Source organism: Pelophylax lessonae, assembly GCF_965119305.1.
Source record: "Pelophylax lessonae genome assembly, chromosome: 2".
Taxonomy (NCBI): domain Eukaryota; kingdom Metazoa; phylum Chordata; class Amphibia; order Anura; family Ranidae; genus Pelophylax; species Pelophylax lessonae.
In genome coordinates, this window is record NC_138769.1 from 243,858,871 (window position 1) to 243,871,077 (window position 12,207).

The following is a 12,207-nucleotide window of genomic DNA, read 5'->3' on the forward strand; positions in this document are numbered from 1 at the left end:
ATAGCTGCGGGAATGTCAGTGACCGTGTCAGGGAGACCCCTCAGTCGGAAATTTTCCCTACGCGATCTGTTTTCCAAGTCCTCAACTTTGAATAAGGCAGAGTCCAGTTGTTCTTGGAGTGTTTGGATCAGACCAGTATGTTGGTTGGTCTTAGCTACAGTCATGTCTAATTTGTTTTCAATCATCTCCATGCGCGACCCCAGGTTCTGGAGGTCTACCCTAAGGTCAGAAGTGATTTTGAAAGCTACCTGAGCTAGTCCTGAATCCAGGAGGGCCGCCATCCTGGAAAGGATATCTTCTGGCAGTGGGGATGCAGGCCTGGCAGCGTCACGTAGGTAGGAACGGTCCTGGAGCGCAGTGGGTGAGGCACAGGCCGGGGACAGTGAGTAATCTTCCGCCATCCGTCCCAACAGGGATTCTGTCGATGCTGGGGATGGGGCAAGGAGCAAGTGTGTACTCACTGTGCCCCGTGGAGTGAGGTGCTGAAAGCCTTCTGTGGTCGGGACGGCCGGAGTCGGATCTCCCTCCTCCATGTCTGTCATCTGAGGCGCCGGATCCGCCATCTTGGAAAGAGTGGTCTCTGCTATCGCTGCCTGGTACTGTGGTCTGAGGTCCCTCCTGGCTCGGTTGTGGGACATGTACTGGGTCCTTGAGTCTAGGGGCTGCCGATCCTGCGTTTCTCGGCGCTGGAAGTGGTTGGTCACCGGCTTGGGGCGGGAGACAATGCCGGGGTGTCACGGAGCTCCGGTCTTAGTCGGCCATCTTGGAGAGCTCCGTCCCCCGGTTAAGTTTTAATGTGATGGGTGGGCCGGAGGTTGCATCAGCTGGCTGGCCTTTGGAGGTGTCTTAGTGTGGCCTAGGGTATATTTAAGGAGAGGCCTCACCAGATCCCCAACCTCGGCCGGCTGCCGCTCCGTGGAGGTCCGCGGCCGGATGCCGCTCTAGGCGAGACCCTGGCTTCTGGGCCCGACTAGGCCGCAAACACCGATCCGCTCCTGGTAGTCCGTTTAGGCGGATTTTTGGCCAGGCAGGACCCTTAGGGCCTGGGGGTGCTTGGTGGCCAGCGATTTCGCGAAAGAAGCCACCAGACCAGCCGCCTCATGGACGTCCGTGGCCGGATGCCACGCTAATCGAGGTCCCGGCTTCAGGTCTCGACTAGGCCGCAACCGCCGATCCGTCCCTGCTAGTCCGATTCCAAAAATTTTTGGCCAGGTAGCGCCTACCAGGGTTGGGGATGCTCGGTGAGTAGCGATAGCCCACCAGGTGCAGCCAAAACTGAGGATTGCAACCCTTTTTTATATTTTTATATAATTTTTATATCTTTTTTATTTTTATTTCATTTTTTTATTACATTTTTTCTTTTTTGTTACTGCCAGTGAGACTTTTTCATATGGCTCATTTTGCCATGTCCTCTTCTCTCTCTCTCTCCTTTCTCCTCTCGCCAGGTCTGCCTCAGTCTCTTTCCCAGCCCCTGCCCTTGTGGTTCCCAGAAGAGGGCATCCACCCTGATATGCTCCCGGGCCTCCTTGGATTATAAATATAAAAAATGTACAGTATACCACTGATAACTTTTTGTTATACGTGTGGACGGACCACACACACACATGTAAGTTATTAACTTACCTGTTTAAGGTTTTTTTCAGATACACTGTGTTTTTCTGATATAATGACATGTTTTATGTATTGTATATATAGGTGCTTGTCAAAAGAATTGTGGATCAATATATACCCCCTGAAGAAGGCTTATCTAAAGTTGAAACGCGTTGAACTTTTTTGGGGATCCAACATTTCGTTATTTCAATCTGCCTCCAACAGTGTGTGTTATCCATTATTTGTATATCCATGAGTATTGATGCATTGAAGGTCTTTTAATATATGTACCTACATGCAATGGTTCATACCAGTTTGTATAACTGGCTGTCTGTCTTTTTGTATTATTATTATCATTATTTTTTTGTATTAATTGTGTAAATAATGTTTGGTATTTTTATATATACTGTACCTTTTGCTTCACACTTTTCTTTAAATACTAAGCATCAAAACACCCCTTCTCCCCTGTTTTTCTGGAAGATCTTCCCTCTAGGTGTTTTTTCCAGGATTTTTCAACACACAACCTTGCCTGGATGAAGAGTAGATAAAGTCTCCTCTCGACCTAAACCTGGAGAGCTGCCAGCATCTCTGACCCAGTGTTGCTCCTGTCTCCCAAGTATATATTTTGTAATACAGCATTGCGGCTTTTAGCCTGGGATGTTGCCCTTGAGGGACCCTGTGGTTCTGAAGAGTCAGATGACAAGGATGGTTAGGTGAAGGAGGTACATATGGAATCACCACCAGCTCCAGCAGTGTGCCTTGTTCTGCATTCTTCTCTCCACTAGATTTACCCTGTGTGGTTTTAATGATATGTAACAACTATGTCAATGCTTACTGGACCACATACCTGGAGTCATGTGCACCCTGCCATTAAAAGCATGATCCAGCAGCACAGACACATTACTTTCAATGTGCTGGTGGAAGGTAGGAAAGATCTTTTGGGCCAAATAATGGTGTCTGGGTACCTTCCACAGTGGGGTAGCACAGGCCAGTAACTCATGGAATGGGTCTTATTTTATCACCAGAAAAGGGAGCAGTTTTGCCAAGCTAGTATTAAGACACATATGTGACACATATTGTGATATAGGGTTGATTTGGAGATTTGGAATTGTTTCCCATTCCAGCAGCTGCTGAGCAGGCACCTGCCCTGGGAAGGATGCTGCTGGAAACAGAGGGGTGAAAATAGAAGAGTTCTGCAAGCTTCAAACCTTTGCTTGATCTTCCTAGTAGTGGTCCCATTACCCTCTTCTCTACTTTATATGGCTCTGAAATCCCATGTAAGACTTTTCCTCTGTTACTGTAGGCCTTCCAAGGTTTCCATGGTAACACACATCGGTATAAGGGCTTGGGCTAGAGGGCTTTCCCAACCTACTGAAGAAGCCAATTACATGGTGACACGCATATAGGAGCTGTTATGCCTTGGCCAGGAGTCAATCTGGTGATCAGGTGTGTTCTGGGTCATCTCCCTGCTGCCTGAGCCACTGGGTGATTCCAATTCTGGGCAAGCTTTTCAAAATCAGCTACCTTTTGGTTTGAGACTCCAGTTCCACTGTTGTCAGTTACCTAATCCTTTGACCCATGAATAGCCTCTTCCACTTCCTGCTGGCGCCTTAGTTTAGGTTTTGCTTTCTACGTGTCTGCTGTTTATCTTCTATGTCTTGTTGCTGACCTGGGCTTACCCTGACTACTCTTTGGATCACCCCCTTGGATTGTTCCGACTCTGGTTAACAAACTCGGCTTGCTCTGGACCACTCTTCTGGACTTCGCTCCCTTGGGGTCTGGCTCCCGACCTACTCTTACCCATGAGTCCTTTTCTTGTTTGTTGTTCCCTGAGTTTTCTGGTTGCACTTTAATTTGAAGTCCCGATATTTTGGCTGCAGGACCCTATCCGCTCCTCCACCTGATACTGGGATAAAAAGACTACTGGTCAGGAAACCGGAGGAGTGATTGGTGTCTCTGGCAGACCTAACAGGAGGGAGGAGTCCAGCCTGTAATGTCACAGAGCCACCGCTAACCTGGCCGAGTGGTGAGCTTTTCTGACACAGAGTGAAATCCGCTGACTTTTATTGTTTGTCTTGTAAATGTAATTTTAAAAGGGGCATTTTAATAAAGCTTTTAAATGGAGAGCACTTTGTAGATGCCTTTTTGTTTCATGTGGTGAGGAGTGATCTATCCCAGGAGGTCAAGAAGGAGATCAACCCATTGTAAACAACAAGAAATATAGTGAAAAGCCTTGAATATTTATTGTGAGGTGAGCAGGCATTTCACCAGGTGGTAGGATTGCACATTTCGATTTAACAATAAGACAAGTGAAGCACGGTGGTTGTTCATATTGTCTATTGAAAGACTTTATTTGCTTTGTTTTTATGTTTACATTTGCGATAGATATGTATATATGTTTTGTAATCATCACTGTTGCAGATTTGGTTATGGTCAGTAGCACTGCACTGTATTTATAATTACTTTTGGTATCTTTAGTGAGGTGAATCACTAAGTAGTGTAAAGCAGCTACTGAATAATTCATTTTCTCTGAGGGAATGTTTGTTTTATTGTTTACATATACATAATAAGTGCACTGTTTTATAGGTAGTGCTGATTGTACACAAAAATGTAAATATCCTGATGGTCTGTTAAAAAAATTGAACAAACTCATGAATTAGGAAAGCAATGACTGGAGAAGAGTTAGGCCCAGGAGGGTTAATTTTTCCACTAAATTCCATCCCAAAAGTAGCAAGGAGCACTGGGGGATCCAGGAACAACAGCCACCCTGTTGTTCAAGGACAATTTGTAGTTTTTCTCATTTAGGTTTCCCCCTATGTTTAGGATTGCTGCAGTTCCCTACTACTGTCAATAGCTCTCACTGGCATTCAGGGCAATAGTTATGCGACAGGAGCAAATCTTGTGCTATTGAGATTTTATGTCCTCTCTGGCTACCATTAGGAGGTTTAGGTCAGTGGTACGTAAAATGTTATAAAAGCTCCGGGAGCAGCCTGGTGAGTTTTCTTTCCCCCAGGGTTCTGGGGTGTGGGGAGAATGCATGCAAAGTGTTTGTGCTGTGTAGACCTGAGTCCTGTATGGGGCCTATCACAGAAATTTTAAAGCTGCCTTGCCTGGTCAAAGATGGTATAGCTTGTGCAAATGTGTTGTGCATTCCAATACATTACCCCCTAAGCAGAACCCTGCATCTACTGGGCCAGGGATGTGGGGAAGAGGCCCTTTTCCCCACCAACATGAAGTTTTTTGTCAAAGTGAGCCCACTGGTAATGTACCCTTCCCATGTTAAGAGCATGTGACCTGGTATGGTTCAGAAAGGGGTGTGCACACTCTCTGCCTCATTCTTTTTCTCGCTAGTCAGAATTCATGCTCAGATAGGGGCCTGGTATAGATTTTTAGGAAGAACCATGCACCATTTTTTGGGGGGGGAATCTCAAATGCTTTATTGCAATCAGGAAATGTGATTTAGCGGTAATTTAAACATTTATTTTTTTAAATGCCACATTTGCTTTAGTACACTGTACATATGCACCACTTCGCTTGTAGGTCATCCACCCAAGTATGTTATTAAGAGAAATTGTATACCCTTTAAGCCTCATTAAAAGAGCTACTTTCCAGTAAAGAGTATTTTTTTTTTGTACTGGTACATGCTTCTCAGGAACTTTGCTTACAGACAAAATGAGGCCAGCCAGGAAACATCATTTAGTGGCAAATGATACTTTATTTTTTTCTAAATTATTTTTGCCCTATTATATTCTACAGGTGTGACACTTCATAAATGTTAGCTTTTAAAAATGATCCTCTATCCAAAGTTTATGGGGTCTATTTATAAAGTATTAGTTGCACAAATACCAGAGCATTTGTGGAAGCTGAACAAAATGTCAATGTAATTTTTTTATAACAAATTATTTCTGTATCCGTCAGCTCCATATAGTGGCCAAATGGGGTATAGTTTTTTCATTAAGGTAGTTTAGAAAAATATTGCCTTGTCTTATTGTAAAAATGTATTAAACATATTGAAATGGAAAATGTAAAAATGTTAACAAATTACAAATTAAGTTGACCTGAAACCAATAAAATTTAAATTGTATAAATGTTGAATTCTAAAATAAATTCACATTAAACCATTAATATGGAATGAGGAGAGGGGTGGATGAGCTGCATAGTTACATAGTTAGTCAGGTTGAAAAAAGACACAAGTCCATTTGGTTCAACCAAAAAAAAAAAAAAAACAGTATTGAAAACCCAACCATACAATCCCATATACACAATCCTATACCCGCTGTTGATCCAGATGAAGGCGAAAATAAACCCCAGCAAAGCATGATCCAATTTGCTACAGCAGGGGAAAAAAATTCCTTCCTGATCCCCCGAGAGGCAATTGGATATTCCCTGGATCAATTTTACCTAAAAAAAAATGTAGTACCCATTTATATTATGTACACCTAGGAAAGAATCCAGGCCTTTTTTAAAGCAATCTAGTGAGCTAGCCAGAACCATCTCTGGAGGAAGTCTATTCCACATTTTCACAGCTCTTATGGTGAAGAAACCTTTCCGTATTTGGAGACGAAATCTGTTTTCCTCTAGACGTAAAGAGTGCCCCTCGTCCTCTGTGTTGACATTAAAGTGAACAACTCCTTAATACCTTCATTTCTGCTTTATTCCTCCTCTCCTCACTTCCGGGTCCGATCGGCGATGACGTCATTCGGCGATTCGCAGTGTGTGCTGGGATGTATTCCATTCCAGAAATCTGATCTGTACTGTGTGTATTCAGGCCGTGACCTGCCCTGCCTCTGCCCCGCCTCCTCTCAGTGAGTTGTACTGTATGCATTTTATTCAGGCCGTTCTCTGCCCCGCCTCCGCCCCGCCTCCTCTCAGTGAGTTGTACTGTATGCATTGTATTCAGGACGTGCTTTGCCCCGCCTCCGCCCCGCCTCCTCTCAGTGAGCTCAGTAAGGATATAATGCTTTCAGTCCTCGCTCACTGAGAGGAGGCGGGGCGGAGGCGGGGAGAAGGCGGGGCAGAGAACGGCCTGAATACAATGCATACAGTACAACTCACTGAGAGGAGGCGGGGCGGAGGCGGGGCAGGCACGGCTCAGTACAGCTCAGCTCCTGGGTAATACTGCGAGATTTCTGGATTGGAATACATCCCAGCACACACTGCGAATCGCCGAATGACATCATCGCCGATCGAACCCGGAAGTGAGGAGAGGAGGAATAAAGCAGAAATTAAGGTATTTACTAGCAAAAAAAAAGTTTCCATTGGTAAAAGCCGTTTTAAAGGGGATTACATACATCTATGTAATCCAACCTATTAAAAATGGGTGGAACTCCGCTTTAAGCTTATGATCTACCAGAACACCCAGATCCTTCTCCGCTATGGATTCCCCCAGTTATACTCCACCTAGTATGTATGATGCATGCATATTCTTAGCCCCCAAGTGCATAACTTTACATTTATCAATATTAAACCTCATTTGCCACAAAGTTGCCCAATGAAACAGTGCATTGAGGTCCGCCAATAAGTTGGAGACATCCTGAAAAGAAGTTATTCCACTGCAAAGCTTGGTGTCATCTGCAAAGACTGAAATGCTACTTTTAATCCCAGACCCTATATTATGTATAAAGATATTAAAAAATAAGGGTCCCAACACTGACCCTTGGGGTTCACCACTGATAACTTTAGACCATTCAGAGTAAAAATCATTAACCACTACTCGCTGATCTCTATCTTTTAGCCAATTTTCTATCCAATTACAAACTGATCTTTCCAAGCCAGTAGACTTTACCTTACACATTAGCCATGTGTGGGGAACTGTGTCAAACACTTTTCCAAAATCCAAGTACAGTAAACCCCCGCTCCATCGCGGTTCAGTTTTTGCGGTCCCAGTATATTGCGTTTTTTTTTTGTAATGTTATTTTACTATATAAATCATTAAAAATGAAATATTTTTGTGTTTTCCATAGCTCTTGCTATGTCTCTCAGTATCTTTTATGTGTTTAAATGTGTTTCTATTATTTTAAAAGTGTGTTTAAAGACCTTAAAATGCCTTTACACGTACAGTGACAGTAAAAAAACATGCCTACAATGCATTTTAATAGGGTTTTTCTATTTCGCGGATTTTAACTTTTCGCGGCTGGGTCTGGAACGTAACCCCCGCAATGGAGAGGGGTTTACTGTATACTACGTCCACAGCCACCCCTCTGTTCAAGGTTTTACTTACCTTCTCATAAAAAGAAATCAGGTCTGTTTGACAACTTCTCTCTATCATGAATCCATGCTGTCTGTTGCTTAAAATATTTTTTTCCAGCAAGAACTCATCTATGTGGTCTTTTATTAAACTCTCCAATATGTTCCCGACTATAGAAGTTAACTATCAGGTCTATAGTTACTTGGCAAAGACTTTGATCCCTTTTTAAATATAGGCACCACATTGGCCCTAAGCCAATCCATTGGTACTATTCCAGTCCTTAACGAGTCCCTAAAAATTAGCAACAAAGGCTTAGAAATTACAGCGCTCAATTCTTTTAGGATGCGTGGGTGAATGTCATCTGGTCCAGGTGCTTTATCCACCCTTATTCTGTCCAAATATTTCTGGACCATATCACTTTTGAGCCATTGTGGATCATTTGGGGCTGTGTCAATACCGTCCTCATTATGGTTATGAGCTCCCCCATGCTCCTTTGTATATACAGAGCTGAAGAAAGTATTTATTAAATGTGCCTTCTCTTTGTCCCCAGTCACCCACTCCTGATTATTTTGTAAAGGGCCTACATGCTCAGACCTAACCTTTTTACTGTTAATATATTTGAATAATTTTTTGGGGTTTGTCCTACTATCTTTTGCAATCGCAGTAGTTCCTTTTGTATTTTTGCGTCCCTGATTTCCTTTTTACATATTCTGTTATATTCTTTGTAACAATTAAACAATGATAGTGTTCCCTCATTTTTATATTTTTTTAAAAGCTCTTTTCATTTTATCTATAGCTTTTTTAACTTTTGCCGTGAGCCACGTACGTTTAAAAGGCTAAAAATAAAACCTATTACCCATGGGAATATACTTTGCACTGAGTTTGCATAAAGTCTTTTTGAAAAATTCCCATCACTGTTCTGTGCTCATCGATGCCAATATTCCCTCCCAGTCTAAATCCTGGAGGGCAGCCCTCATCCTTTGAAAATTTGCTCTCTTAAAGTTAAGTGTTTTTGTATTTCCTGTATGCGTTTTTTGGTTACAGCTAACATTAAATGAAATCATGTTATGGTCACTGCTATCCAGATGTTCTTTTATATGAACATTGTTAATAAGCTCTGCATGGTTTGAGATTACCAGGTCCAACAGAGTATCATTTCTAGTGGGGGCCTCAATAAACTGCACCATAAAATTGTCTTGTAATAGGATTATAATTTTTTACCCTTTAACTGTTCCAGCAGTGCCATTACTCCAGTCAATATCTGGGTAGTTAAAATCCCCCATTATTAACACTGTCCCAGCCCTTACAGCCCTTTCTATCTGTGCAAGGAGCTGAGTCTCCACCTCCTCATTAATACTGGGATGTCTATAACAAACTCCAATGATAATCTTTGTTTTACGCACACCCATGTACATTTCAACCCATACTGCTTCAGATTCAGCACACTCTCTCCATCAACTAGGTCATCTTTCACACTCACTTTGAGATCAGTTCGCACATAGGGTAAAACGGAGGGGTGGTGGGGTGTTTGTCTCTGTCTTTCCGAAAGAGAGCATAGCCAGGAATATCACTATCTATGGTAGCTGGGCTACCATAGATAGTAATGGAGACTGTCATCAGAGGAGAGGGCTAAAAGGTACAGTGGAAAGGTGTGCTACACAATTGTCCAGGCAAATTTTTTCATGTTTAAATGCAGTGAGTGACTAAAAATATTTTATGGGAGTTGCACTGCAAGTAAGCATTTAAAATGCCTTATTATCTGTGCTTTTACCTTCCTTTTTTTTAGGTTGGTGACAGGACCTCTTTAACAAACACAATTATCCACACTCCTTAAACCATGACCCCTAGTATAAGTGCGTGTTTAGGCAGTATTAGAGCCTAGTAATGGTGGAAGTTTACGCAGTAATAGCCCCTAGTATTGGTGCCAGTTTACACAGTAATAACCCCTAGTATTGGTGCCAGTTTATGTAGTAATAAAGCCTAGTATTGATGCCATGCTCTCAGAACAGAGGAGGTAGGAAAGAATATTGGGACCTGCCAACCACAGTGATGAAAGTGTTAGGGCAAGCCGCGACAGTGGCAGCGGCCTTCACAAGTTTATCAAGTTCATGGGAGATCTGATGCACTACAGTACAGTGCACCTCTCTATCTGGGACTCATGCCCCAACAGCAGGGGTGCCCAACCTTTTGAGGAGCGAAGACCACTTTAGAGTCTTGGTAACTGGTCACAGGCCACAATGAGCGAAGTGGGCAGATGACTGGTCCATGTCCACTCAGCATATGCAAAGCAGACATGGACACAGCCTGCTTTACTCTTTTGGCCCTCTGATCCGATCCATGCAGACAGAAGGGGGCAGATCCCCTTCTGTTTTTTTAAGTGGATCAGATTGGAGATAGGCAGGTGTAAACAGACACAAGTCTGTTTACATCTGCCGCTCTATAGAGATGAATGGAGGGTCTAATTTGGTCCACTTGAAAAACAGACAGGTGGATCCGATTGGGCCGATTGTGTGAAAGGGGCCTAAGGCTGCTTTCACATGGATGCACTGCGGTTTACCTGCACCTCAACTGACCTTAATCTTCACTTCTACCTCAGAATTCCGGCACATATTTCTGGCTGCTGCTGTCCCCCAGGTTGGTATAGCTGGTGGCTGCTGCTAGCTGTCCTCAATGGCTGGTAGTACTGGTGGGTACTGCTGGGCAGGTACTGCTGGCTGGTACTGCTAGTGGGTGCTGCTGGTGGGTGCTGCTGGTGGGTACTGCTGGCTGGTACTGCTGGCTGGTACTGTTGGTGGTTACTGCTGGCTGGTTCTGCTGGCAGGTACTGCTGTCTGGTACTGCTGGCTCCTCTGAAACACCAACAGAGTGTGACAGGAGGGGTGCTGAAGGAAGCATGCGGCTGCAGTAGAGAGCAGAGCCGATGCTTCCTGTATCACTCCCGTCACAGGCAAAGTACATTTGGTATCACTCTGCCTGTGACAGAAGCCGCAACTATACAGGAAGCATTAGCTCTGCTTCCTCTAGTGCCGACTCAGTTTGCTACAATAATGCTCGGGTATGGAGGATCGGGATCCTGGAATCTGGGCTTACCGACCCGTCATCCCAGAGCAGGAGGTGGGATCCTGTTAGGGGGGCACATGATGGGGCACAGCATAATTTTGGGGGGCTATGGCCCCCTCTGGCCCCCATAGTGACGCCACTCCATAAAAGAACTTTAAAGAATGTAGGAAGAGAGGGCTTGCTATCACTTGGAACTTTTCACAGCAGCTCAGCCTGGAGCCTGATACTTTAAAATTCTATGGATGCTGGAGGATCCGTGATGAGAAGAGGACCAGGCATCTCTGCAGTTAAGATTTCTACAGGATTCTGCTTCCTGCACAATGTGAGACATACTTCATTACTTGTTAGAAATGTGACTAAAGCTGTAGGGCTAAAAATATTTTTAGCTAAACTTTAGCTTTAACTTTTGCTCCTAAAAGTCCCAACAGCAACCCACAATAAATTCTAACAGAGCAGTAAAATGGAAAGCGTGTAAAAGGGAAAAAAAACCCATCTATGAGCAACATTAATTAGTTATGTAAGAAACATGTCATTATGCCAAAGGCTGCTCTGAAAGCGGTATCTGCATTTCCAGAACAAAAGAAGGTCTGTAAACGAGCACAGTACTTATGCAAATAATCTTTCAAGCACACTAATAAGCTTGTATAGAGAAACAGCATCATGTCACCATTGTCAACAGCATTAAATGTTCATGTAACAATAAATTCTGTTTCCTTTTTTACTGTTTGCAATCCCAAGCATCACAGGTTTCTCCCTCCTTCCTACTGAAGCAATGTATGCCTTATAAATCTCTATTGCTAATGAAATTAGTCAGGAAGGTACGGATGAATCATGACTTTATTTTTACTTCCTCTATTAATACACAAATGAAATGTAATTTAGATCCCCTGTGGGGAATTTATATACATTTAAATTCTTCCTAAGGACAAGTCACATCTAATGTTCTTTCAGACTATAAAATGCCATTTGTCAGTCACTGTGCTGTCATTTCTTGTTAAACAAAGTTTATTTTATTGTAGCTAAAAGGTTGATGATTGTATTCTTGTATTGGATTTGGATATTCATGCTGGTAGGGCTAGGAAGGCACAGTACTATTTAAAGTAGGACATGACTTATTTTTCACATGGATGCATGGAAGTTATTCCTAATGAAAACTGATCTGGCATTCAGTAATCTGTACTTTTTAGTAGTTTATTACATTACTCTGAGGTCTTCTTTCTTCTCTAGCAAGGCTTTATTTCATAAATAGCTATCTTTTTATTATTAATGTAAGGGCAATTACTTTAGTTGGTCGTTATATGCTTTATAATTGGGATGTTTATTATGTAAAGTGATTATAGGCATAAGTGATTGCAAATAACATTCTATTT